Source organism: Triturus cristatus, chromosome 3_1, assembly GCF_964204655.1.
Source record: "Triturus cristatus chromosome 3_1, aTriCri1.1, whole genome shotgun sequence".
In the NCBI taxonomy this organism is placed as follows: Eukaryota; Metazoa; Chordata; class Amphibia; order Caudata; family Salamandridae; genus Triturus; species Triturus cristatus.
In genome coordinates, this window is record NC_140583.1 from 358,610,832 (window position 1) to 358,636,932 (window position 26,101).

The following is a 26,101-nucleotide window of genomic DNA, read 5'->3' on the forward strand; positions in this document are numbered from 1 at the left end:
ACGTCGGTATAAGAGCCTAAATAGCATAAATAGTACTAGATACCAATGTATGTAATATTTCATTACTAGGCCTAGGAAAATACTTTTGTAAAGCAGGCGGATACCTTCGGGTCGAGTTTGTGTTATATAAAACTCCCCTCTCACCCCCCCCCCCCCCAAAAAAAAACTAACTAAATTGTGCATATACGCAATACAAACTTTCTAAGGAGCCTGAATTTACTTGTGGTGTGTCAACCTGGGACTTTCAAGAGAATCCATGCAGATGTTAAAAAGGTTAACAAAGGCAGGAGTTTGGACACAGACTTAGCACACCTTCGTTAAAACTGGCAGCTCCTCTGTATTGAATTCCAAGTTCACTCCTGCACACTTATTACAATACAAAATTTTAACCACTTAAAGCACGCCAGGAGTCTTCCGATTCCTAAAAGACTTTGTTTTCCATTAATTATTTTGCCAAAAGCTAACTTGAGATCTAAAGAGGGCACCAACAATGAATGGTATATTTATTTGTAATGGTCAAAAAGCAGAAAACACTAGTCAACAATACTCAGGCCAGCACACAAACCTGCATGGGCTGAAAACAAGATGGTAGAATTGTTCCCAGCAAACAAGCAACCAGAACATCTTGGAGGCTCTAGTTAAAGAAGAAAGTTGCAATTCTCGTAATTCCCTATTGTGTCTTTGGGCTAATATTCCCACAGAACTTAAACATTAACTGGTTGGTTATCCACAATTGAGACTTTACACTTGGACACGCTGTTGGTTATTCACAATTTAATCTCACTCTTCAATATGTCATACTTAAAGATTTCTATTAGTCCTGATGAAGCAATGCCACAATTGCTTAGTCGCAGTGCTTAATTTGAGCTGGAGCTTTCCGGTGCTAAGCACCGGCATTTAATTTGTTTCCGGTGCTCAGCACCGGCACCTAATTGTCAACACCATACTTAGAACAGTCCACCACATGGTGGTGCTGCTCATCTAATTTAGAGATGAGCAGAACCGCGGTAGTTTAGGAATTCATTATACGTTAAAATTGCTATTAGCTGCCTCCACAGCCATTCCTTTAGGGGAATAATCTGAACTGTCGCATTTACATGCAAGAGAGATGGTTAGTAGCTGTTTTGGCAGTGATGACAAGGGCGATGTGTGGGCCTGCAGGTCAGAGCCCCGGCACCTAATATTTTACAAATTAAGCACTGCTTAGTCGTGAAATATAGGTTCTCTTTTTGTTTAAAATGAGTAGCAAATATTGAACCTGTTTCATTACAGTTCCAAATATGTCTATACTACTTGACACTTTTATTGTGAATTCTTTTGAAATGTAATAAAAAAATGCAAACGATTATTGAAAAAAAACAAGATTTAATTTCAACTTGAAATCCTCAGAAACAGTCTTCCTATATTGAAAAAAAGCAATGGCCTCAGAAATCCCAATTCTAGGAACCTTGTGCAGCCGTAATAAATCTGAGGACCAGTGGGAATAAAATCAGATGGTATATACACTATGTTTATTCTGGAAAATTGTCCATCCATTATCTGTAGGAAGAAGAGAAATGCTCTTTTTAAGTTCGCATCAAACAAGTGACCATAACATCTTGGAGTTTCTAGTTCTATAAAGACAGTTCAGGTTCTTTTCAATGATCAGGGTCTAGAAAAGAGACCTACCAAAAGGTAAACAGTCTCACCTTATCCAAAGGGCCATGAATACTTTGTAAAAGTTTCTCTTTGGCTAGTTTACAGTCTTTGTAGAACAAGGGTAGATTCCTGAAAGTTTTTGATCTTTTTCTTGGTCACTCAATTGTATTTTATTTTACCACAATGCAAGATTAATTACAATCAGGGGGAAGGATCTTCAAGGTAATATATAATTAATTAATATCCGTTCCAATCCCAATAATGAGATCAGAGTCAAAGTATTTGGTGAACATTGGTCTTAAAGCTCACTTTCAAGTCACAACTGTAGACCAGCCAATGGAAAAGACTTCTATTATAGTAATGTCATGCTCGTCAATATGTTTCTGTGTTATACCCATTATCTGTTCAGCCTTCCACTCCTGTATCACTACTGGCTATATATAAAGCATACAATTAGCTATTGTTATGCCACTACCTTTTCCGTATTTTACATTAACCTAAAAAATGAACAGCCAGTTCTTACAATTCTTAAGTCTGATTTTTATTTTTCCAGATGCACTGTTTGACCAACTCAATGCTTCCATCCCAGAACCGCAGATGAGAAGAAAGTGTTACTCCAAGGAAAATTATGGTTTAGCAATAGATAGATTTATGCAGTTTACAGTGGCACGGGTGTAGAAAGCACTGATCAAAGTCAAATGAAGGGACCGCTTGTGTGTCTGCTTAGGGTGGAGGAACACGTGCAGACACACTGTTTATTAATCAGTTTAACTGGTAGTGGTTGTCGAAACAAAAATAAGATTTTGTTTTTCTAACTCTCAGGTTTTAACAACTGGTGCCATTTTTAGGCCAAGCTTCTTCACCATACCTAGAGGATGCAGAGAAAAACTCGAATAGCAGTGTCTGAGTGAGAAAATTCTACTCAGAGCAAATATACGGAAATAATGGGCACACTTCATGCAGTACCAGTATTTGGTGTTAATTTTACTAACTGCATACATATTTCAAAAATCCTTATCACGATTTTTTCAGTTCCTCCATTACAAGGTATAAAGAAAAATTGGGCGAACTCAAAGGTTGAGGTGTGTTAGGACCATGTCAATGGATGCAGGTGTAATCTTGATATTGCGTGGTAATGCATTCATGTCTCAAACAACCGCCACATAACCAAGGAAACTGAGCGACGTTTGCCGGCACAATTTAGGAAAATAATATGATGGTGCTTGTATGCAACAGGCTCAACATGAATGTATGTTTTCATGCTACTGCATGACCACAAAGCCCCATCCTTAATGTCATAACCATTACTTTGAGGTGTACGAAGCACATTCCCCTTCTTAAAGTGGGTGTTCGATTTGGAAGGTAATGCACAATATTTCAGCTTTGTCCCCATAATCACAATTGGCATAAGCATTCCTTCAATAGATTTTGGATAGTGTTACTCTACTAGAAAATTCAACTAGACTCCTTGATTATTTACGAGAATACAAAATAATTATTTACACATACTGAAAAACGTTTTTAAATGAAAGATATAGTTATTTCCTCACATCACAAAATATTTTAAAAATGCACATTTGCATTTCCCCAGAAAAAGCTTCAACCTGTCCTTTAAACCTCAAGTAAAAACCTTGGTAGGCACCTGTTTTGGCAATATAAAAGTCCCTAAAGAAAGTTCTTCCTTTCTTATCCTTTCCTGCTAAGAAATTGGTCATTCAGGCGCTGATAACATCCAGAATTGACTACGGTAATGCCTTATATAGTTCGGGTTAACGGAGTACTTGTTGGAAAGACTGCTAGTGATCCAAAATGTGGCGGCCTGTCCTCTGTTAAATGTGCCATTGCAAACACGGATTTCACCTAACTTAAGGTACTACATTGGCCGCCCATCAGGAAAAAGAGTCAAATTTACGGCTATTGTTCTAGTGCACGATGGCCTATATCTGTCAGGGGCATCTTACCTCAGAGCCAGATTTGGATTCTATAATCCTTCTAGACAGTTGAGATCCGCCAACAAACTGTTGGCAGAGATCCCCAGAATACAGCGCACAAGAGCGGGAGGAAGATACCCAACATATCCGGGATCAGTAGCCTGGAATCAGCTTCCTTTGGAGCTGCAGGCAGCGAGAGTGATGCTGCAGTGTTTAAGAAAAAACAGAAAACCTGTCTTTTTGTGAAGACTGAATGCACTGCTCCTCACTTTCCGATCTATGCGGTCTCACACTGGGACACGCCTTGGAGTAGCTGTGCACGTTACCAAGTGCCATCATCATAAAACCGCTAAACGTTGCCATTTATTGTGAGCAGCACAACCACAACACACTGCGTTCAGCTCCTGACCTCATAATGACATCACAAATGACATCATCCATGACAACAATGGCAGAACCACATAATTAAGTTAAAACATCAATGACGCTACTGAAGTTAAATACCCCTGGCATCCAGGGGACACATTGCTTGAAGGCGGCGCTCTGCAGGTTCGGAGTCTTGGCACTGTTTGCACCATTCTGTTAAACAGGGCCTTCTGGCATGACCAGCAGGCTTCAAGTTTAGAACATGTCCTGCACTCCATATCCCACCCCCCAGAGCCACGTTAGGATATGAATAATGCATAGGAGATAGAGTCAACAAGAAACCACTGAGTTTTTAGGCTTTGAAATTGAATTCCTTAAACCATTTTATCCCTTTAAACAGTGGTGGCTGGTAATTCGTAATAGTGGTGTGAATGCACACACACTTACTCACTACCACCCCTCCACAAGCACACGTACTCGCATATCCATTCACAAGAACAAAGTTGCGCACATACTCACATCCACCCATTCACAAGCACATACATATACTTGCACTCACCCATTCACAGCACTCATGCACATATACAAATACATTAATACACACACGCACCCAAACATTGAATAAGGAACTTACCGGGCCATGGAGGTTATGACGGGACGAGAGGGTGGCAGGATGGATAAGCACGACAGCCCATGAGGAGCTGGAGGCTTCAGGAGAAAACAGTAGAATAAAGATCTCCCCTCCAAGAACCTATATAACACACCACTTACAATTCAATCCGTCCAATCACACTCAATCAGACCACATGCACATTCAATCCAAACGTTGTTATTAAAACATATAACACCAAGGTATAAATTGCAACAAGTTTGAAAGGTGTGTTTTAAGTACAATCTTTTAGATCATATCAACATACGATATAGGTCATATTGGGTTTATCACTATACAGTAAAGGGTTTACACATTCTACAGATTAAAAATCAGTACACTGAAAATCCATCCAAATACGGCGCAAATTAAAAGCCCACAAAAATATAAAAGAAAACAGAAGAGAGAGAAAAACAGAACAGTACAGATGTACTTGTATTATTTTTGCAGATCCGTTACAGAACATTAATCAAGAATCATGAAACAGATATTTCATCAATGGTCTCTGACTGTTAAACGGATTCTGCATAAGAAAAGCTTCAGGAGGAAAAGCAGGAACAGCTGTGTACTCATTGGCAAACCCAGTCATGGAGTTGCCAATGAGAGGAGGACCTTCTTTAACTTGTCACAGGTTCAGTACTGATCTCACCACACTCTGACAAGTTAGGGAAGATTATGTGAGGAGTCACTGATAGTCAGCCCTAGGCACTTCAGGGCTTAAACCTGAAGCGCCTATGGCTGAATATTCGTGACGCTCCTCCTCGTCATGAGGGGGGAGCATCCTTGCAGGGCTTTTCTGGGCTGATGTCACTGTCCTCAGGGTTGTGGGATTTTCAGCCCAGCAAAACTTGGCTTAGACTGCCAGGCACCAGCGAAATAATCACATGCACAGCACCTGGCTGCCGACGCTGATGTGGTGTCTGCCAGGCTGACCTTTCCCTCAGCCTACCACTCATCACGCCTTGAAAAAGGGGTGGGGAGCGGAGCCCTGGCATCTGTAATGAGGGATGCCTCAATCAATCAACCAGGATTTATAAAGCGCGGCTAATCACACAATAGGGTATCCAGGCGGCGGCAGGCCCTGGAGGCTTATTCAAACAGCCAGGTCTTGAGGTCCATTCCGAATTCCAGAAGTGAGGTGAAGGTCCGAAGGTGCGTGGGGAGGCTGTTCTAGGTCTTTGCAGCAAAGTAGGATCAGGAGCGCCCTCCACTTCTGCTTCGGTAGATGCAGGAAGTATGGGCAAGTGAAAGGGAGGCAGAACATAGTCTTGTCGATGGAAGTTCAGGCTGAGGTTAGTGTAGGCGGTCCTTGGTTGTGTAGAGCCTGTGGGCTTGGTTCAGTAGCTTGAATTGACATCTCTTCTGTACAGGAAGCCAGTGGAGTTTCCTGAGGTGGAGTGTGATGTGGGTTCGTCTGGGAAGGCTGTGGATGAGTCTGGCTGCAGTGTTATTTATGGTCTGAAGTCTAACAAGGAGTCTTTAATGGATATGATCACATCATTTTGGTTTGGTTTGTTTTACTACAATCATTAGTATACATTCATTAGTAACAGCTTAAATAAAATAACTTGCCTTGATGAAAATTGTTAGCAGTAATTGTCTATGGATTTTATAATATTTCTGTTGTAAACTGCCTTCCTGCATACATAATGCATCAGCTGTGCAACATGGAGGAAAGTGAGACCTTCGACAATGCAATTCATTCCATCACGCTTTAGGTCCGTAGTACCCTGGCCGTGGCTGATGCCTTTGCCTTATGAACTATGGCAAAGAGTGTGGTCTTTGGCCAGATTGAGCGAAATTTGCCTGACCCCAGCGACCTAAAGAGCAGCACGAATTCTATTACTCTTCAGTGTTAAGTTGTCTGCTTTCTTAGAGTCACTGAAGCCTTTTCTTTGTTTGAGATCTGAACATCTGTTATCTGTGAATGGAATTGCTTCAACATTACTCTAAGTAATAACTGTGAGAAAATGTAAGCAAATAGTGATACCAACAATAATTTGTGCTGCTATCTGGTGATGTTATTGGCGATACCACGAGCAGTGCATTTAAAGTATTAATTGAATATGTAATGATTTTCTGTCTAAATTGTAGATTGTAACCACAACGTCCCTATGGAGGTTTTTTTCTGGAATTTTGTTTTTATATTATTTGATCGTTACAGAACTTAGACAGCAAAGATGTACCAGTAACTAAAGACTTTAAACAAGATAAAAAAACTCATCAGGACAGTAGGGTTTCCAAATAGGGTTAAATATTAATCTGCACTCTGAAGGAAAACATAACTTACCCTGTAAACCTCTGTTCATGCAAAGCAGTGATGTAGATTCACATGATGTGCATTCTCCTGCCCTCTAGTGTTGGTCTTGGATGTATGCAGGTTGTTTTTCTTCAAAGAATTCTTCTTGAGTCACGGGCAAGTGTGTGGCCACCTCTTGCTTACAATGCGCAGGGTCATCGGCTCCATGGTTAGATTGTTTTCCGCATAACAGGTGAGGAAGACTGGAGCAGAGCGACACATGAAATAGAGAGATGACCATGGGAAGCAGAAAGTAATGGTAACTGCAACAGCCAAAGGCGTCCGGAGAGGAGGGTGGGTGCATGTGAAACTACAGCACCACATGCTATGAACAGATGCTTATAGGGTAAGTAACATTTTCATTTGAAGTGTGGCTGTAGATGCACGTTCTGTGCATAGACTGAAAAGCAGTCCTGCCCTAAGCGGTGGCTAGCCTGTGGATGTTGCAGAAGCATGAAAAAGGGTACGTGGTAAAGCCTGGCTATTATTTGCTTGTTCGCATGCTAATACATCTACACAGTAGTGCTTTGTGAAAGTGTGCGGTGTAGACCAAGTAGCTGCTTTACAAATGTCAGCTATTGGGATGCTCTCAAGGAAGGCCATAGCAGTCCCATTATTTCTGGTGGAAGGAGCTCTAGGGAGAGCAGGCAAAACATTTTGCGTTTGCCTAACAGGTTTGGATGCATTTGACTATCCATCTGGCTATGCCTGATTTTGAGGAGGCCTTTCCTTAATGTGGTTCAGAAAACGAAAAAAACAGGTGCTAATTTTCCGAAATGGTTTTGTTCTAGTACATTGGGGGTCATTTAACGTCTAAGGTATGAAGAATCTATGCACAACTGAGTAAGGTTGTGGAAAGACAAGACGTTCTATAGACTGGTTAAGGTAGAAAGGGAAAAACCACCTTTAGAAGAAATTTAGGGTTGGGACGAAGGACCACTATTAACATGGAGGAAAGGGTTCTTTAAATTTAAAGCCTGGAGCTCCCTAACACATCTTAGTGATGTGATGGCTACTAGAAAAGCTACCTTCAAAGAGAGAAATTGTAAGGAACATGACAGGAGGGGCTCGAAGGGGGGACCCATACGTCTTGTGAGGAAAATATTAAGGTTCCACATCAGGCCGGAGGTACCCAGGGAGCAATGACTCGAGTCCCTTCATAAAAGCTTTGATGACTGCAATTATGAATAGCAAAACATGATGTTCATTTTGGGAATTAGCAGCCACTGCTGTCAGGTATAACTGAATGGAGGTGAAAGCGAGATCACACGTTTGGAGGTGAAGAAGGTAAACTATGTCCTGAACTGTGGCCGCCAGAGGGTCAATATGGTCTGAGAGACAGTAATAGACAGATCTTTTCCATTAGGCAGCATACAAGGAACGAGTAGTTGGCCTGCACGATTCTTTAAGAATGTTCATGCATTCTGGGGGTAGATTGGATAGCCAAATTCTAGGACCTCAGGAGCTAAATCGCAAGATTGAGACTCTTGGGGTCAGGGTGTCTGATTTCTCCATGGTTCTGTGGGAGAAGGTCCTGCCTGTTGGGGAACCTCTTGTACAGAACCGACGAAATTTCGAGAAAAGAGGTGAAACATGGTTGTCTGGCCAAGGTGGGAGCCACTAGGATGAGGGAGGTCTGCCTCGGCTACAGAAGCAGGACGGAATGAGGGGGAGACGCTAATATCCCTGACCAGTTCATTCATTGTGCATTGCAATTTGTTTATGTGACTGTAACAGTGTGAAATTCAAATCAATATAATTTAACACACCTATTTGACATAATGCACAGATTCCAATGTATTTTTTCAAAAAAGTGGTCTTTATTCATTTTTTTTTTCTTTTATTCTTCTTTTAATCAAAATTTTCCCAACATATTTTGTCCCGAAGGACTTCTTCAGGGCTTTATGTGAAGTGTGCTCACGCCAAAAAACCTGTAGCACGTTCCCAAGGCAAAGCTTTGACATAGGAACATGCTACAGGTTTTTCGACGTGAGCCATCGGACTCACAGTATTCACGGTACGACAGACATAGGGATAAGAAATCCCTACTCCGATTCTTGACTAAGATGCCATAAGACATTAATTTCTGCCTGAAACTCTTTGACCCCCAGGACACATCACAAAGTGGTACATCCATCCACAGGTGGGCATCTTTCCACTAGAGGTCCTAGGGAAATCTGGATATTGTTGAGAAAACCAGTGTATAATTCACACCATAATAATTCCATGCCACTTTATTCATAAGAACCTACGTCTGAAGCCCTGAAAAAGTACTTTGCGATGAAATGCATTTGTTACATTTGAATAAAATTAGAACATTTTTCTTTAAAAAAACAAGAGAAGAACATGAATAAAGAAATCTCTTCTTTTGAACAAATACATTGGTGCATTGCCCATGGACTGTGTGTGTGGGAATCAGGAGGTGAAGTTTGGGCATTTTGCATTTTCTGTTGTGGCGATAAGGTTCATGTACGGAAACCACCATTGCTGAAAGTAGTGAAGGACTGCCAGGTGGAGTTCTTATTTTTAGGACTTGTTGCCACATCTTGCTGAAAAGGTCAGCAAAGGTGTGTCTACTCCTGGGAGGTATTCCACAAACGGGTGCATCCTGTGGTAGAGAGCCCATCGTCAGATGGACTGAGCTGAGAAAGATGAGGGGGAGCAGGTGACCTGTACTTCTGAAAGTAGTACATGGCTGTCATGTTGTCAGTCTGTACAATGACTACCATGCCCTCTATGAGGGGAAGGAAGGCCTTGTGGGCTAGATGGACAGCTAGCCGCTCCAGGTAGTTGATGTGGAGGCCTCTGTGAAAGGGACCCCAATGGCCCTGGACAGTCAGATTTTGTAAGTGTTCCCCACCCACTAAGGGATGCGTTTGTTGTGCCAGTAATCTGTGGAACTGGGTCGAGAAAGTGCCAACCCCGTAGCAAGTTATTAGTGTTCCACCACTGCAAAGAGCTATGGGTGCGGGCTGATAAACACTAGATCTTCCTAACGAACCTCCGTTTGAGACCACTGCCATGCTACCCATTCATGCAGCGGACGTATGTGTAATGTTGCATGCAGTACTATGGCCATGCAGGAGACCATCATCCCTAGCAGGCACATGACTGTCTTTACTGTGATCTGTTGATTTGACTGAAAAAGAGGAACAACGCTTGAAAAGACTGCAGTCTTGCCCAGTGATTAATTTGTAAAAACCTTAAGTGCCAGGGCCTTCATCAGGAGTCCACTGCAGCATGCAAAATCCAGTGCCCATGCCAGAGCTACTAATGACAGAACCGACACAACTACTAACCATCATCCTCCTACAAGCGTGCCAATTTGGACTATTCCAGGACCCCCAAGCCATAAAACAGGCTTTGGCGGGCGGTATTAGAAATGTTAATGTATATTGAAAAATTCAATTGTTGTCCTCATATCTAAAAAAGACAAACAGTGCCATCATGTGGCAAATTGCTGTAAGAGTTGTGACAATTAAGTACTGGTGCACGCACCGGAAACCATCAGCTCCTATGAAGCACAGCTCTTGTCTCTGTATTGAGGATAGCTACCAGATACGGTTGAACTTGAAGGGGCTGGAGATGGGACTTTATAGCATTGACGGTGAAGCCCAATTTGTTCAATAGATCTATTGTGGCTTGAGTGTGTGCATAACACTTTAGTCGTATTGCGCTCTTTATCAACCGATAGCCCAGGTATGGAAATACATGGACGCCCTGTCTTCGTAGATAAACTGCTACAACTTTGAGGCATTTTGTAAAGACTCTGGATGCAGTAGTAAACTCGAAAGGGAACACTTTGAACTGGTAACATCGACCACTTACCACAAACCGGAGGTAGTGCAGATGCGCTGGATGAATGTGGAAGTAGGCCTCTTTGAAATCATGTCCAGCCATGAAATCGCCTTGCTGCAACAGCAGTATGACATCCAGTTGGATGACCATATGAAAGTGTTCTGTGGGACAGTCTCTATGGCCTTCTTGAGGAACAGCGCTTGGACCTCTTCCTGAAGCAGATGTTGGAGCTCAAGGGAGAAAGTATGTCTGCGGGTGGGTATGTCGGGCAGTGAGGAGGTGAGCTCTAGGCAGTACCCGTGTTGGATGATGTCTTATACCCACTGGTATGAGGTGATGTGTTGCAAAGCAGGAAAGAACATCTGCATCAGTCCCATGACGGGTACAAGTATCGGGGGCGGGTAGGAAGAGTGGCAAGACATTTTGTGGCTAGGGAGGCTCTCTTGGGGGAGCTACCCTAGTCTTTACCTTTGGCGCTATTTCTACGATAGACACCTCTGAAGTAGCCCCTGGTGGAAGTTGGTTGGGCCGATTGTAGCTGAAAAGAAGCAGAGACTTCAGAAGAGGTGGTCTTGGAGCCTCGTGATAAGCGGAGCAGCGGAAGGACCCCCATAAGGAAGGCGTCTGAAGGCCCCCTCCATGACTTTTGCTGTCTCTGTATCTTTTTATTTTCTCCTGCATCTAGTCAACCTGAGGCTCAAAGAGATGTTCCTCATTGAAGGGCAGGTTGGGGAGATGCGGTTGAACATCTGGCTTGAAGCTCGAGACGCGGAGCCAGGCATGACTGCAGAGGAGGCTCGAGTTAATCCCCCGAGAAGCAGTGTTAGCAGCATCTAGGGCTAATCTGAAGGTTTTGTAGAAATCAGTTTGCCTTCTGTGACCAACCCCCATCCCCTTCACTGCTCCTCTGGGAGGTGTTGGAGGAGCTCCTCCACTTCGTTCCAGTGGGCCCGATCGCATCTAGAGAGTAAACCAATGGAATTGGTGATGCGCCAATGGTTAGCAGACTGTGCTAGGACTCATTTACATGTTGAACCGATTCAGTTGCTCTCTTTTTCCGGTAGAGGAGCATTGCCGGTGCCCTGAGCATTCCCTCTCTGACAAGTGGTATGAACCGCTAGGGGCTCTTGTGGGAGCTGGCTTCTAATATATAGAAGGTCTGAAGAGGAGGCCTTTTATTTTATTTTTATCAACACGTGGGATAATGACTCTGGCTTTAACCGGCTCCTTGAAAATATCAGGGACTGGTTTGAGCATCACCATTAGCATAGACAGACACTGAATAATGCGATGTGTGGAGGACAGAATTTCAAAGGGGAAGTCCTCCTTGACGGGCTCCTTCACTATGTTGTGATAAGGGGCAGCATTACATAAAACCTCATGGTAAGAGGAGGAATCATTTTGTGGAGAAGGTTGGGCAGAGCAGAGGTTGGGATCAGTATCCGCAAGCGGATTTACAGCATGAGTCTCAAGGGTCTTCCTGTGGGAGTGGGTCATAAGTGTCCCCCTGTCCCCTGCGTGTCCCCCTGGGTAACAGTGTGGTGACCCCTGTGAAGTGTAGGATAATGAGGCAGGTAAGGAAGGAAGGTGGAGGGGAAGGGGATGATGGGTGTCTGGGTAGAGTATAAGAGTGGGGAGACAGATCGGTGCCCAGAAGAGGACTGGTGGATTTAGGTGCCCAGAAGAGGACTGGTGGATTTACCTTGTTTCTTTGTTGCTTTAGAAGAGGGGCGTCTCCAGAGCTTCTTTAAAACTGAGCTGTCACTTGGAAGGCCCAGAATCTGGCATCGAAGGCTGTGTGAGAATGCAGCCCGTTTGAGAGTGGATTACAACATTTGTCGGGCATTGAACTTGTGCAATTTCTGGAGGACCAGTTTCACAGGTTCATGGGCTCGCATTCCAATTGGGAGGAGTGTTTTGGAGCCAAAGTCGACTTATGCTTCGAGGCTGACTGTTTTGGATCAGACGGTCGGGTTTGTGCCAAGCCGGGAACAAGTGGCGCTGAGGGTTTCTGTTTTAAGATCTTCTTCAGCACCGAGCAGCCGCTGGGCATATCATCCGAAGTTGACTGTTGGTGCCACCCATGGCCTGAAGGCAATGGGGGCCCATGAGCCTGCTTCAGAGTAGCTGAATGCCCCTTGTGGGGTAGAAGCTTGAAGCAGTGTTGAGGGGGAGCTGTACTCATGACCTGATGAGTCGGCATTAGATCTTCAATCTCGAGGTCAGAGCTGGAACTTTCTTCGGGGAAGACGTGTAGAGAGCTGAGTGTTGCGAAGGAAAAGAGGGCCTGATGGGCAAAGTCCGACCTGGGGCCTGAGTTGACTGGCGCACTGCTGTGAGCGGTAACTGAAAAAGCTGACCAGATACATGAGAAAGCCCCCTTCGGTACCAGATAGCAGAAAACAAAATAATCTAAAATTGGAGCTGATGACCATGCGCATGCAAGAAAGAGGTGGAGTCTCAATACCTCGTGACTCAAGAAGAATTCTTCTAAGAAAAACAACTTGCACACATCTGAGCCAAACGCTAGAGAGCAGGAGTATGCACAGCATGTGTATCCACAGCCACACATGCCTCAAACACAATCCTACAAATTATCTTTATAAAAACAATTTAAAAGTGTGCTGAATATGGATCACAAAACTTAAACATTGTCAGCTGAACTTAGTTGCACGACATTAACGCCATTCCATTTGTAATAATTATATGCGCCATAACACACAGTGATACATCTTATGCCTTGAACAAACCGGTATGTAAATCAGCATAAAATGTAAAGCGGCCAGTTTGTGGGCCCCAGCTTGAGCCTTTCTACCAGCAATGCTTAGGTTTTATTGCCTTGCTCTGTGTACATTTCCATACCTATGCTTTACAACAACAAAAAGTGTAGAAGCCTTCCAAAACAAAATTTAAACCACTGGCAATCGCTCCGCCATAACTTTGCCCTACCAAGTCTGTGGATCTAGCATCATCATTCAGGCCAGGTCCTTGGCTTCCTAGATTCTTGGGTGTTGTAAATTTGAGGCCCGACACACACACGCCACTCAAATTCAGAGCCAAACTTTCCACAATTATTATTTGTGGGGAATCTCATGCAGGCTGGTGAAAGGAGAGTAAACGTAAAAGGAGTTCAAACACTTAAATACAGTTTTGTTATCAAACACACACACACACACCTACAAGCACTGAAGAAAAACAATATTTGGATGCCCGGCATCAGAAGTTCGGGCACAGAATCTCAGTCTTATCCCAATTGAGCATAAGGTGATTAAGTTCATCCCATCTTCAACTTGGGGAGTCAAACGTGACGTTACACTCATCACTGGAGATCTTTGAGACAATTTAAGCGCTATCTGGATATTGGAAAAGAAAAACCCGCGGACTGAATCAGCTCTGCCAAAGGTATTATATAAAGATTAAACAGCAGAGGGGATACTCTTGATCTTTGAGGAATGCCACTTGATGATGTTCTGACTAACGAAGTAAAAGATGACCGCCATACGGGATATGCCCTTTGTCAAAAAATTGATAACCAAGACTCGATCCTTCACGTCTAAGCCGTATAACCTATCCAACAGAATTTGGTGATTCACTGTATTGAATTCTGTAGAAAGATCTAATAAGAAAGCAGCTGATAGTCCAATGTTGTCATGTTATGAAGCAAATCATCAAAAGCAGCCAAAATGGCCAATTCGGTGCCATGTTGAGGACAGAACTGCAATTGTGCTGGATGTAGAAGGCAAGGAATAGAGCCCTTAACATCAACCAGGAAGCTGTCCAGGAGAGCACGCTCTGAAAATATAAGGACAGTGTCACACATCTCGGTGAAGTGGAATAGCCTTATCCACTGGAAAACCAGCAATGCAGTAGCGCAATTTCACAGCTATTTTTGATTCAAACAAGACACTAACCACAGAGATCGCCAAGTGTACTCTGAACCTGAAAAGTACCACACAAAGAAACCACAGAAGGACACGCTAGGGGCCTTCCATCAGACATGGGCCACTACATGTGGCTGTGTTGCCAATGTGCTGTGTGCCAAAATATTACATTTCAGTACTCTTACCTCGGGCTCAAGCACCCCTTCGAACGGGGCTCCCCCACTACGTGAACCCAAAGCAATATAATTTACTTGCTGAGATGTCCTCTGCAGAGTCAGAAACAAACATGACAAATTGGAAAGCAAAAACACGCATTTCTGAACTAAAAGCAGCGGTGGAAGAGGGCAGGATCGGCAGGCCACGGCGTGCCCCATCAATTTTAATTCCATAGATTCGGTTCCCGGCTTTATTTTAAACATGCGTCCCGGGAGGGCAGGAATAAGCAAGGCCTACAGATAAGGCTCCGCATTCGTGGCCGCTGGGGGACGGGCGGGCGGGCAGAGAAGGAAAAGGACTCGTCTTTTCCTTCTTGCCCAGAAAAAACAAGGACAGTGTTCACTTCTGCTCCGCAGCTTCAGCTGCGCCCCTCTTTCTTTCTTCTTCTTATTGCCTTTCTGTCTAGCAGCTCCTACTCACCAACTGAAAACTGTGACTTTAAGAAACAGTTCTCACCCTCTCTTTCCTCCTTTCGTTTATTTGTTCCCCTGTGAAATGGATCCAAAACAGAAATACATTTTTGCTGGACATGTTGTCTTTTTCTGAAATTTTTCTATTGCAAAGTGGAGTCTCAGGAATAAAATGGTCAAAATATGAAAAATAAATAAAGCAAAATAGAGTGGGAGAAAAGTGGACACATTGATTTTATTCACACTCAAACACATTAGCGCCACTTTACAGAGTTTGCCAGTGAAGCGCTACTTTTGTTTTCTTGTCTTTCTTTGAACAGCATGGTTTTCCCCGGGCAATAGTAGCTACAACGCACCAGGGATCAGCAATGCAGGATTTGCACGCACATCAAACTAAGTTAGCAAACTTCACAGTCTCTCTGCTTCTTTCACAAGCATGTTTAACATGTGCTGCCATCTTTGGGGCCACTGAAATTATGCAGCAAAGGAGGACAAAATTATGCCGCAGTGTTAACTAAAATTTGCAGCAAAAAAACTAAAAAGGTTGCAGCGTAAAGCAGTATATTTTCTGATATTTTATTATTTTGACATTTGTACACATGCTAACAGTGTCTGGAAAGATTTTGCCTCATTAGTACCAGTGTAACATACAAATGCAGCAGTGAGAACGATAAGTCAACCTTTGCAAAGGGTCGTTCAATTCGCAGCAACACAAGTCACATTGTTAGTAACTTTTGAACAGTTTGAGCTACAAAGTTTATTAGTTAAAATTGTCAGATTATGCAGCAGAGCTTGTATTATGTGACAAATATGGCAGAGCCCTAATATATAGAAAACATTTGCAAACTAGCATATTTTGCCATTCATGTTTTTACTGCTCTTATGGAAAAAAGGAGGAGAAGTGCTTATGACAAACTCCATGGCTCAGAGACAAATGGCTTCTGCTTCTATTTTTAAGTGTATTTGGGAAATTCTGTGATTGGAAACATATCCCCTTTGTTAATGTATTCTAATGCCACTAACCCATATTAAACCTTAAATAATCATGTGTATCCATTGGTTGAATTTAATAACATAATAAGCTGCAACTGGGCAACGAAATGCCAAACAAATACTAAAAATTGGAATGTTTTGTGTATTCTGGCCCCACCTCTTACTCCGCCCACTGATCCAATCCTTCGGCTATTCCCACCCTCTGATTCTCCGCCCACAGTTCCCCTACTTTTTTTCCACCCACTTCGACCACTGACTAAAAGGTACCATCTGCTTGGGGTGGCTAATGCCAAACCTTGTGTCACATTTCAAAGACTCAAACCCCCCACACCCATTTAAGACATGTTAGCTGTGACTTCAATAGTTTGAGAGACCAAATATATAATTCCTTCTCCCCCCCCCCCTCCAAAAAAGCGGTGTATTTACTGTTTGAAAAATCACGCCTAGATCTGTTATGTGCAAACACTAAGCCTCTAATGACCACCCTATGTGACAATGTGGCAATTTCAGTGTCTAGACAAGTTTATACAGCTGCATAACTAGAATGGGCGTTCCTCATTCTTCCCGCCTTGCACTGCAGTAGTGATATTTCTAGGCTTTAATGGACCTTCAAATGGTACAATTGGGCAGGAAATCTCACTCAGGTCTGTCCCTCACTGTGTGGCTGTCTCTTTAAGGGCTAAATCAGCATGTGCACAGCAAAACCATTTTAAGAGGACCGTGCAGATGCTGGCAGGTTGATGTGACATTGCCATTGAAAGCGCGTCCAGACGACGGCCTATTCACTCCTCGAGCTCTGCCAAGCGGCCAGTAAGAATGTAATTCTTCAATATGAAACAGATTTGTTCCCTTTTTCATAGTAATAAAATGCTTGACTGAATCTTAGTCACTGGTAAATGCTCCGGACCACATCCCAGTTCATCGTTATTTTGCGCACCATGTCACCTCAGTTTGGACACAGGTATATTTAAATCAGTCTTGACCCTGCTCCAATGGGAACAGTCGAGCCCGATCTGCCAAGCCAGATCCTCCCTGAAACGGAACACAAGCAACCCAGAACCGATTTTCTCCTGGTTTGGGAACATCAGCCAGGTATAGATTGGTTCCAGAGAGCCTGCATGAAGAAAACGTCCTCCTTTAAGACGCCTGTAAGGACGGCATCCTAGCCAATCACAACGCTGCCTTTTCAGCGTTGTAATTGGCTTAGGGGAAGAGAGGGAGGCTGCCTGCTTCTGAGAGCAGGAAAAGCGACGAGGGAGTCTGGCGGCTAAGGTATGTTTTTCTTTTTAAAAAATGTTTTATTAAATTAACCTCCCACCCCCTCCCCACGCGACCCCCACCCGCGATTCATGCCGGCTGCAACTGATTATAACTCACGTGCTATTATTTTGTGTGTAGATATTTTATTTGGTCTTTATTTCTAGTACTGTCATTCGTCCAAGTATCTTCACATGGAGCTGAAGGGAGGTGAGTGAGGGTAGGTGACATGAGGCTCAGCCCAAAATTTACATGGGGTGGGGGAAGCGGACAGAGGTCTGTCGAGAGTTCCATATTGTTTTAGAATGACTATTTGTCATCTTTAGCACAAACAGTTGCAACAATTTGCAGAACGGTCAGAGGCAGCTAAACTATACCATGTACAAGCTTTCTGGCCAAAATGGTGTAAGTTAATGAAGCAATTTGAATTAAAAAAAAAAAGCTACAACGCGCTACGAAGCAGTGTTTACCATGAATGTGCATTTACGTTGTCTGCTATTACAACTTTGCTGCTATGGCGTCGGCCCAATATGGCTGACATTTCTGCAAAAAGCAAATAAAAAAAATGTACTGGAAATGTAGAGGCGCACAAAATTATGTATGGCACAGCGAGCCAGAAAGCCTGTTCTAAGAAAAGCACATACTACAAGATTTCTTAAGACACTTGGTTATTATAATGCTCATTTCCTTAACTGTATCTGCACATTAAATTAAACTAAATTCAAGTGCTTTGTATAATTGTCCCTTTACGTTTTTGGAAGCACTGACAACTGGCCTCAAAGGCTCTAAAGTAACAATATACTCTAACTGGAATGCTGGGAACGTACACCGCTTATGTGCGCACACTGTACAATGTGCCTCTACATGGAGGCAGATAAAGACAAATTGTACAAGACCTGGAAACTGTAATTATCAAGTATGTAATGTTTATATGTCTTCCCTTCTTTACTACTCTGTGCACTTGCAAGACGCTGTGTGAAGGAGCACATACAGAACTGGACCACGTAGCCAAAATGTCAGATTAAAAATGCAATTGTTTTAATAAGCGCAATAGCAGAAAGAGTATCAATACAGTACTGTCAAAATATCCACTAGACATTTGTATACATTTTGAATTAAATGAAACACGATTTTTCTTTTTCAAAACCGAAAATTAATAGCATTTTCCTGTTTCAGGCCAGTTAAATACAGCACGTCATGGCTATTCTCTACGATGGCTAATTCTACTAGATGTGTAATGGTGCACTTTAGTCAAGGCCAAATATGACTTGTGTGACTTTTAGGACACTTATCAGATGTTGATCTAGCAGGACAATAAGAGTCGCAAACATCTGTGACTGTGACTCGAAATATCAGGCCATACGAAAAAAGTAAATAAGAAAACGTGCACAACATCTTAATGTGTGTAGAAGTACACATTTCACACTCGCGTTCAATCTGTGATGGCCACAAATATAAATAGTTTTGGGACTTAAGTTATAGTCTAAATACAGAATCCCACCTGGTAATATCTGTGATAGATTCGTCTCAAGGCACCCGATATATGTAGGCTATACATGGTATCTCACGTGGATTTTTCACTCTCTAAAATAGTTCCCCTGCCGCCCCTCCTCGCACTGTGGCGGTCACGTCAGCTTGGCTTCTGTCAGTTAAACATATTTAACAGTTTAGTAGTGAATTCCGTGCAATAATGTTTGCTCAACTAGTTAGTTGCAGAATTGGTTTTCTGGAAACACGGCGTGTGTTTATTATGTACAAGATATGAGAGATTTTGCTAGTTGTTGGGACAAGATTCTTCAAAAATATTAAACAAAATAACAAGCACTGGCAATGCTAACAGGTCTGACTTTAAAGGAATTTTGTATGGTAATGTAAAACATTACAAATAAATTACATGGGAATAGATATGTATTTGTGTGGAAGCAAAGAACAGTAGAATATTATTGGTGTAGGTTACAAGGTCAGGTGACAGTCACACTGTCAAGCCACACCAAAAATTCATATGGTTAATGGCTGCTCTCCTCCCATCTGTGCTGCTGTCAGAGAAAAACAACATACATTATCTAGTTATCTGAGGCACTTTAATAGCATTCTAATTGCATGTGTGTGCCTCTGAAAGTCCAAACTTAGGCAGCTGGACAAATAAAATGATCACAGCTGTGTAGTGGGCAAGCACTTCTTTTGTAGAAGCACAGAACTTCTGCCCCATCAAAACATGTACTCCGGACGTCCAACATGTGGGCAGAGCCAAAGCCCCTCTCAAGCGGTGTTCACATAATTGTCTGGTGACACTGCACTGTCAAGCCAGACCATAAAAGACTTCTCAAGTTGTGTGTTGGAGCACGACTCCAAAAGTAATATGTTCCGCCTCGTTCTCCCTTCTGAGGCTCTTTTCGGATGTCTGGGCGGACTCGATTATCCGCAGCAATCAGGACATCTCCCTCTGCCCTGATAAACTGGCCTATCCTTTTTAAGTGGTTGAATATCTCCCAATGCCCTCTTTTCTGCTGTTCTCTTAAGGACTTTAAACTGTTTTTAATCCTCTTAATGTATTATCATTGGTTGCTTGCTTTCTTGGGTTGATTTCCATTAAAAGTTTAATCTGTATGCCACAAAGAATATTTAGATGTTTGTACAGTTTTGACTTCACATCTCCGATGCATCAGCGAAATCCCTCAGTGCACCTTGCTCAACATGGCTTTCGACCAGACTGTTTGGCTGAACACGGTCTATCACGGGATTTCCATCAGTCCACGGATGATGCCTTTACACAGTGTGCCACAAGGAACTTCAGCTCAATGTGACATTGCTATGCACACCTTCTGCAGCGGAAACTGCAATGAAGGAGTAGAGGAAAAAGGCACTCCTGGTAATTAACTCCAAATTTGCATCAATGTCTTTTTTTGGCAAGATCATACCTACTTCATGACTATTCGCAAGGATAGAATTTTGTCCAGCACTATTGAGAAGAATTGTGGTCATTGCACATTCACTGGAGCGAGAGTAACCTCATAATTCGGAGCCAGGCTAATTACTAAAACTGAAAACATTTGACCCTATATCTCCTGCCCTTCATTTACAGCAGTGGCTTCCAGTTCAGAAGCTAATGATTTTCAAATCACTCGGCATTGTGCAAAGGGTTTAGTGACACCTGCCAAGATTTATTCAGTTTTCAATGTTCACAACTCTGATGGCGCTTCGTTCTTCTTGTTCCTGGGTAAAAGTTCTTCCCTACTGACGAGTAAGATTCAGCGGGTGCAGTTTCACTATTCGAGCAGTCAAGCTCTGGGACTTCAACAGTTTTGTGAGGGGAGAGCGAGCACCTGAAATTGTTAAAACCTTTAAATACGTGGCTGCTCATCTCTGTAAAAATTCTAATACTTGGAACTCACCTAATAACATTATCTTTGCTCATAGAACATCAAGCTATCTGTGGGTGAAATAAAAATGGATACAATAAAATACATATAAGAGAATACCCCTGAAGAAGGACAACGTCTGGTCGGACTGGTTGGTGACCGTGCTTTTTCTTTTTTGTGTTGAAATTTTTTATTGAATTTTTATAAAACAAATACATCAAAGCATAGACAACTGAAAATGAAGAGAAAATAGATCCATGTTGAAAGAAACAATGCTGAAAGATACATATGAATAAATATGATATAAATAAGATATAAATATGCATTTAAATAGATAAATACTAATTGAAGTAATAATGATGTCAAGGCATAGGATGATACATTATAAAGACATAACCTATAAGGAGAGGAAAAGGGAAAAAGCTTAGACAATGGAAATGCGGGAAATATAGATAGAAAGAACAAAGAGAAAGTAATTAGATAAAGACAGAAGAACACTACAACGAATAAAGCAGAGGATACAGAAGGCAAAGAAAAGAAAAGAAATAAACAAAGGACAAGAGAGGGTAAAAGCTGATTAATGTGTTTGGGTAGAAGTAGAAGCAGGGGAACTAGCTGTATTTGATTTAAGAAATGGAGACCAAATTCGGAGAAAGGTGTCAGCTTGATCCTGAAGGTTATAGATAGTGCGTTCATGTGAGGCAGTCTGAATCATCGCTACCAACCAATCTTCCTGAGAGGGAGGCAAAGATGATTTCCAATGACGCAGGATACATATTTTAGCAGTAGCAAGTGAGGTATGAAAAAGACGAAGTTGTGGTTTCGAGAGCTTTGGGGAGTGGCGTAAGTCATGCAGGAGAATGTTAGTTGGTGTAAGTGGCAATTTTAGGGGCATAGTGGAATTCAAAGTAGTACCAATGTAAGCCCAATAGGATTGGATACTAGGGCATTCACAAATGATATGAGTAATATCGCAACCTGAATTGGTACATCTCCAGCAGTTAGAATGGGAAAGAAGACCAGCTTTGTGCAATTTGACTGGAGACCAATGCCAATCGTGTAGTATTTTGAAAAGACAAAATTTGAGCCTTGATTCACGAGCTCCCTTGTTCAAATTCTCTAGAATCAAATCCCATTCGGTGTCGGAAAAGGAAATTGATAGGCGAGCTTGCCATTTACGCTGAAGATAGTGTGAAAGAAATTTAGAGAAAAGATGGGACGATAACATTTTGTATATACCGGAGGGAACACCTTTAAATTTCCCCCAAACGTGCAAATAGGATAAAATAGGGGAGTCTTGTAGTAGCCATGGCGGTGATCCCATATGGGTCTTCAGACATTGCTGGAGCTGAAGGTATTTAGAAGAATGATGTAGGGGAAGATCAAATTCTACCCTTAGCTGAGAGAATGGCTTAAAATCCCCATCATGTAGAAGCTGATCCGGATAGAGGATACCTGCAGCACGCCAATCAGGCCAGGATAACATACGACCATTGATACGAATGCCCGAATTATTCCATAGGGGGCCTTAATGTGAATTCTTGGATTCGAACCTAGCAACCTATGACTTCTCTGCCAGGATTTATGCATGGCAGATAATATCGGATTTTTCGGGTCAAGACGACTAGTGCCACTACCATACAAAGGAGTAAGATTCGATTCCGAGGATAGAAGATGTCGTTCTATTTGGACCCATTGTGGCAAGTCTTTAATACCGGGTAAAAAATATGAGAGTTGGGAAATATGTAACGCCAAAGAGTAGTGTTCAATGGATGGAAGACCAATGCCGCCTGATAACTGATGAGCCTTCATCTTGGTTATGGCAAGACGCGGCTTAGCAGTACCCCAAATGAAGGTTTTAATCTGGGCGTCTACTGACCGGAGTAAGGATAAGGGAATCTGTAGGGGAAGCATGCCCAGAATGTAAATGAATCTCGGAAGAGTAACCATTTTAACAGCCTGAGCCCTACCCCAGAGAGAAAGACCCAAAGCCTTCCATTTATCAAAATCCCGACGCATTTGGGAGATAAGAGGAGACAAGTTATCTGTAACCATATCTTGTAACCCTTTATTAACTAGGACACCCAAGTATTTGAGGCGTGAGGACTGCCAATGAAAAGGAAAACCAAAGATGGCTGCTTTTGTGGTACCGTTAGAAATAGGTAAAGCCTCACTTTTGTCCCAATTAATCTTATAACCTGAAAAGGAAGAGAAATCATTAATAATTTGAAGAAGAGAGGGGATCGACCGAGGAAGACGAGTAAGAGTGAGTAAAATATCATCAGCGTACAGGTATATTTTGGAATGTCCAATAGGGAGGGGAATACCAGAAACTTCATCAGATTGACGGATGGTAGCAGCTAAAGGTTCCATAGCCAAAAGAAACAGAAGGGGGGATAGTGGACAACCTTGGCGTGTCCCTCTCTTAATTGTAAAGGAATCAGATAGAAATCCACCACAATTCACTTGAGCAGAAGGATGGTTGTAAAGTAAACTTACTTTATCAATAAATTTTGTACCTGGGGAGGAGCCAAGATGGCGACCGGGACGGCAGCGTAGACTCCCGGCTCCGTGAACCTCCGCATCCCGCACGGATATCCTGCCTGAGATCCTCAACCTGTGCTACGTGGTCGTGTTTCTGAAGGAGAGGGGCTCCCGACTGTGTGACTCCGAGGTATCTAGCCGTGCTATCGCCGGAGAAAACTGCATCTGAACTTTGCGGCCTGTGCGGCCCTGGAGCCGTGACATCGAGTGGACGCCGTGGCCGGGTGGCAGTGCGACAACAGCGGCCGGTGGTGACTGGGTGGAGTCGGCCCACCGGAGCGGTGCCAAACTCGGCCTACATTTCGGCGTGGTCACTTCTACTGCCCAGTGTAGCTGACCGAGTGCATGACCGGGGGTGCAAATCTTAGATCCTCCGGTGACTGCCCCTGCCTTGCTGGTGAGCTGCCCGGCCGCCGTCCGTATCCTGCCCCGATCATTGCGGGCCGCCCCCGGATTTCTACGGGAGCTGGTCCGTGGTGGGGACGACTGTTGCCCGTGACCACGGATAGTTTTTTGCCTGCCCCCGGAACCCGGTCACCCGCGACGTGGACATCGCGACGCTTGTCCCGGGGTCCCGGCCCCGGTGAGGGTCGGGCATACTTGGCGGCCATCTTGGGTCGATGAAGCCTACCATCCTGTCCGCTGGGCCGCAGCGGGCCTGTGAGCGTACGATTTTTGGGAGTGTGGCGGCGAGATCACATAGAGCTGAGCTGGGGTACGGCGACCTCCTCGAGGCTCTTGGTACTCTTCACTCCTCCTTGGTTCATGGTTTCGTGATCTTGGGGAGTAAGCTCGATGGTGTGGCGTCGGAGTTGGGGCAGTGGCGGCCCGCCTGTCCGCACGAACACAGAGTCTACCCACACTGCGCGCAGGAGGACGCTGTGGCGGCCACCCCTGAGGTTAGTACACGACTGGACGCCCCGGCCAGTATGCTACAGTGTGTTCGACCTTCTCAGGGCCTGATCTGTCCCGGAGGCGTTGGACCTGAGTGGGATGTGGTGGCCTCATCCCGTGCATGCCCTCCTGCGACCCAGAGACAACTCCAGCAACTAATGTCTGCTTTGGCTGCTTCTGCCTTCCTGAACCTTGCGTGCAGTGCAGATCCTAGGGCAGCACTGGGAAGCCTGTTTCCTCACGCGGCGGACTGTGTTGATGCTCAGAGACTTCCACCCCACCTGTGTGCGTCGCTTCTCTGTCGTTGTTGGACATTCCTCTGCCTAGGAACATTGGGTATGGTGCTGGGTCGAGGGGTTGGCATGGGCAGAATTCCACAGAGTGGTCAGGGATGAGGCTGGCCCCTCGGGGGTGGTCGCCTAGTGGACGGGCGGGCTTGGGGTGGTGTGCTCTCCTGACATGGCTACTGGCACAATAGGTGCATAATGCTCCCCATCGTGGTTTGAGAAGATTGTTTTTGTGCTGTTCCTTGTTCACTTTAGGGGAACCTTACCGTGCGGGAGGGAGAAGCCGGGGGTCTGTTATGAAGGCCCTCCTCCAGTTTATAAATACTTTCTCTACCCCCCCGTCTGGTGGGGGTCCTTTCCTACTTCTTTTTCCCTATTCTCCTACATTTCGGGTCTGGTTCCAGGGCGACAGGCACACTGCTGGGGGGGGGGGGCCGTACTCATCTGCAGAGGTGCAGGGTGGGGGGTTGGGGGAGGGGATTCTGTATTCTTTCATCTTTTTTTCCATGGCCTCCTTTTTCTTCTCTGATTCTTTTTGTTTTTCTTTTTCTGGGATCAGCGTGATACACCTCCTTTTGCTATGCCTCGTTGCCGTTCCATGTGTTCACAACTTCCGGGGTGTTCTTGGGGAGTTCTGGCGGGGGACTGCGGGCGCAACTGTATACTATGTTTTTCCCCATCCTGATGTTCTTGTGTTTGCGCCATTGATCGAATAGATTGCTGTAAATCGCTAACGTTCATTACTCTGCATATCCGTGATCGTTGTTTTAAAATTGCTTGTCACCTGATCCTTCTGCCTTGTTTCATCATAAAATGAAAACCTCTTTCTCCTGGTGCCCTACTTACGCTGTTCACAGTATTAGCAGTACGATTTTGCTCCCCGTAGTGCTGCCTGTGTTTATACTTGTCGTTATTGCTCTGATTGCTTAGCGGCCGGCCCTGGGGGGTTGTAGGCCCATACTTGTTCTTATTGAACTGTCAATAAAGGTTTTAAAAAAAAAAAAAAAAAAAAAAAAAAAAAAATAAATTTTGTACCTAAGCCAAATTTTTCCATGACTGTGAAAAGATAATTCCATTCGATGCGATCAAACGCTTTTTCTGCGTCAAGTGAGAGGGCTAACGCATCATCTGTGAGATGTTGAGCCGACCACAGTGCATGGGCCAGAGAACGCAAATGGTTGCGGGAAGAGCGTCCCGGTACAAAGCCTACTTGGGAATGGTGTATCAAAGAAGGCAAGACTTTACGTAAACGAGACGCAAGGATACTAGCCAGGATTTTAATATCAGAGTTCAACAGGGAAATGGGACGATAACTACTGCAAAGCTGGGGATCTTTGCCTGGCTTTGGTAGCACAACAATAATAGCTTTGTTAGAAAGGGGACCCAATGAAGATGCAGCATCCGCCTCCTGGAATGCGGCATGTAGAGTGTCAATAATATTGAGACCTGCCCAACGATAGAATTCAGGAGGAAACCCATCCTCACCAGGGGCCTTGTGATAGGGCAGGGCAGCGATCGCACTGGAAACCTCATCCCTAGTTATTTCACCCTCAAGGATGGCCTTACCATCCGCTGAAAG

The 26,101-nt window shown here is 43.8% G+C and overlaps 1 protein-coding gene across 13 annotated transcripts in view; it reads right to left on the reverse strand.

Annotated features, from left to right (window-relative positions):
* The window catches only part of TCF12 (transcription factor 12), a 692,950-nt gene that overhangs the window by 110,036 nt on the left and 556,813 nt on the right, over nt 1-26,101 (reverse strand). The gene's annotated exons all lie outside the window — the stretch shown is intronic.